Source organism: Austrofundulus limnaeus, unplaced genomic scaffold (genome assembly GCF_001266775.1).
Source record: "Austrofundulus limnaeus strain Quisiro unplaced genomic scaffold, Austrofundulus_limnaeus-1.0 Scaffold2102, whole genome shotgun sequence".
Lineage (NCBI taxonomy): Eukaryota > Metazoa > Chordata > Actinopteri > Cyprinodontiformes > Rivulidae > Austrofundulus > Austrofundulus limnaeus.
In genome coordinates this window covers 22959-26396 of record NW_013954504.1, presented here as the reverse complement: position 1 = coordinate 26396, position 3438 = coordinate 22959, and positions in this window count along the sequence as shown.

The following is a 3438-nucleotide window of genomic DNA, read 5'->3' as shown; positions in this document are numbered from 1 at the left end:
CTACAGATCTCTATCATAGGACAAATTTATATCGTTTCTACCGTATCTCATTTATATCGCGCATTCCTAGTTGGAAGGTGCTCCAGCTGGGGAATTTTTATTATGTTGGAGGACTTTGACAGTGTGACCTGGAGGGGCATGCTTGGAAGAAACAGCCTCTCTGATCTAAACTCAAGCAGTGTTTTATGTTGGATTTCTGTGCTAGTCATACTTTGTCCATCTCAAACACTGTGTTCAGACATACAACGTAAGTGCACATGACACCAGAACACCCTAATTTGCAGATAGATGATTGACTTTGTAATTCTGTCATCTGACCTGTGCCCATATGTTTTGGAAAAGAGCAACTGAGCTGTCAACTGATCACCACTTGGTATTGAGTTTGATCAGATGCTTGGCAGAAGAACCCGAAAGATATTCACACTACACCTCCATGARAACTTTAACYGAATTCCAGCTGAGGCAGGGGAAAATGGTCAGTGGTCCATGCCTTAATTGTTGAGGCAACTGCCTTGAACTGTGACTGCAARGTCATACTAACATCAATATTGTGGCCTCTGTTTATCTAATATTTGATTRTCAGCAGCCACCTCCATCACAACAGTTTATGGCAATAGTTGACTATGCTAAAGCYAAGGGCTTCTCAGTACTTACACTGAGTACTGTAATGCCTGTTCCAATCACTGCCTGGACCTGAGGAAAGGTCTTGAAGAACCTTTTATGGATCCAGAGAAGCTCAGAACACTGAGTATTCCTAACCTTGTGTCCTTCATCCGGGGGATGCAAAGGTAAAAGCTCAGTGTCTCTTTGGGGAAAGTAATGGGCCCACTTATGAGTCCCCCKCTCACATGGGATTTTACCCATCCTTATTCACCAATACCAATACCAAAMAGTGGCTACAAGGCTGTCAGGCTTGTTGTTAACCAGTGATGTTGTCAGGAGGTGGACGGAACACTTCTCCGGCCTTCTCAATTTCACCGGCACGTCTTTCATGTAAGGCGCAGAGTCCAAGAACTTTGGGGGTTGGTCTATCCATAACTAGGCTGTGGTAGTTAAGCTCTACAGAGGCAGGTCTCCAGTAGTGGACGAGATCTGTTCTGATTTCTTTAAGGCTCTGGATATTGTGGCACTGTCTTGGTTGACATAGCTTTGCAGCATTGCATGGACATCAGGGCCAGTGCCACTGGATTAGCAGACTGGGGTGGTGGTTCCCCATTTTACAATGGGAGACCSGTGGTTGTGTTCTAATTACAGGGGCATCACTCTCCTTAATGTCCCCAGTAAAGTCTATTCAGGGATTTTAGAGAACTGTCCAATTGATAGTCTGACCTCAAATTCAAGAGGAACAATGCAAGTTCTGTCCTGGCGATGGAACACTGGACCAGCTCATTGTCCTCAATAGGTTCCTCAAGGAGTCATGGGAGTTTCACAATCCAGTTTAMATGTGATTTGTGGACTTTTAAAAGACATTTGACCATGTTCCTCAGATACACTGTGGGGGCATTCTAGGCAACAATGGGATTGTAGGTCCATTGTTACAGGCCATTCAGTCCTTATACAAACAGTGCAAAAGTTTGGTTCATATTGCTGACTCTGCCAGGGCTACCCCTTGTCACCCATTCTGTTCATAACCATTATGGACAGAATTTCTATTTGTAGATGTTGTGGTCCTGTTGGTGTCATTGTGTTGTGAGCTTTAGCTCTCACTTGTGTGGTTTGTTGCTGTGTGTGAAGTGGCTGGGATGAAGATCAGCACCTCCACATCTGAGTCCATTGTCATTAATTGCAAAAAGGTGGATTGCTCTCTCAATCCACCCACCAGCAGCTCTGGGGGGTGAGGTTCTGCCTCAAGTGGCAAAGATAATTGATCTTGGGTTTTTTTCACAAGCAATGAAAAGGTGAAGCGTGAGGTTGATTGTAGAGATCAGATGTCTTGCGGAATCTGTACCAGTCTGTTGTGGTGAAGATGAACCTGAGCTGTAAGGTAAAGCTCCCTGTTTTCCAATTGATTTACATTCCTACTCTCACCTATGGCTATGAACWTTGGGTAGGGACTGAAAGAATGAGATTGTGGATRCAGGCTGTCAAAATTAGTTTTCTCTACAGGGTAGCTGGACTCTACTTTAGAGAAATGGTGAGAAGTTCAGTTATGCTGGAGAGACTCAGAATATAGCCGCTGGTCCTTTACATTGAGAGGAGCCAGTTGAGGTGGTTTGGGCATCTTGAAAGGATGTCTCCTGGATGCCCCCCATACGAAGGTGCTTCGGGGATGTCCAATTTGAAGGAGAACCAGGCATAGAACCAGGACTCATTATAGATACCATGTCACTCAGCTGGCCTGGGAACACAATAAAATTCCCCCAGAGGAGCTGAAAGAAAGAGCTCTGAGCCTCCATTTTCAAGCTGCTGCACGGTGACCACACTTWGAATAAGCAGAAGATAATAGAGATGTGACATTTACGAACGATCAAAATCTTTTGAAAGGACTCTTTACAATGAGCAATAGAAGCTGAGTCATGGGTAGTAAAGAACCAATTGTAGTTTTATTTTATTTTTATTTCTCATGTATATAAGATAATAGATGACTGGATTGAACTTCATGTTAATTTTATGTCTGTTTATATATATATATTTAACTGTTTGTTTCCAAGGTTCTTGTGTTTTTGATGGAGGGAGAGAATGTTTGCAGTGCAGCCTCCAAACGCAGAAAGTACAAAGAGGAGGTCATTGTTGGAGCTCAGACCACTCGATCAGTGCCCTTCGTCATTATTCCCATGAAGAAAGGTGAACTCAGCATTGAGGTCAAAGCAGCTGTTAAGGACTCATCTCTTAATGATGGTGTTAAGAAGACCCTTCGAGTGGTGGTAAGGGAGAACAATTATATGTACTACCTTTCATTACATCACACTRAAGGATTGTTCTCATTTGAATCCACTATTAGTTTTATGCCTGGTTCACACAGCAAAATTTTAAAATTGTCGGCAGATATTCAAAGACTGAGAGAGTCCACACGAGAGGATAAACAGATCTCGTGAACATTCAGACAGGAATTCTCTCGAGACTTCTCAAGATCAAATGTATGTTCAAAATAAATAAGCATTGCAGATGAGGAAGAAGCAGTGGTCATAGATTGTGAAACTATTTTATCAGGAAAAAAATAAAACAATATAAAATTACGTCTTCAACGTCCAGTTAACTTTCTGTTGTGCCATGGCAGTTTTTTGTCTTCTGTATTTTGGATTCCTTTCCGCGTTTACATTACTTCGCTTTCTGGTTGGCTACACATCACATTCAGCAGGTTGCAAGCTCGTTTGTCCTTAGGGAACACTACACACTCTTGGATGTCAGGCCAAGTCAATCCAACATGTTGAAAATACCTTTTTTACGATCAGAACAGTCTTGACTTCCTTCTGAGTCGACCAGATCACTCTTGACACA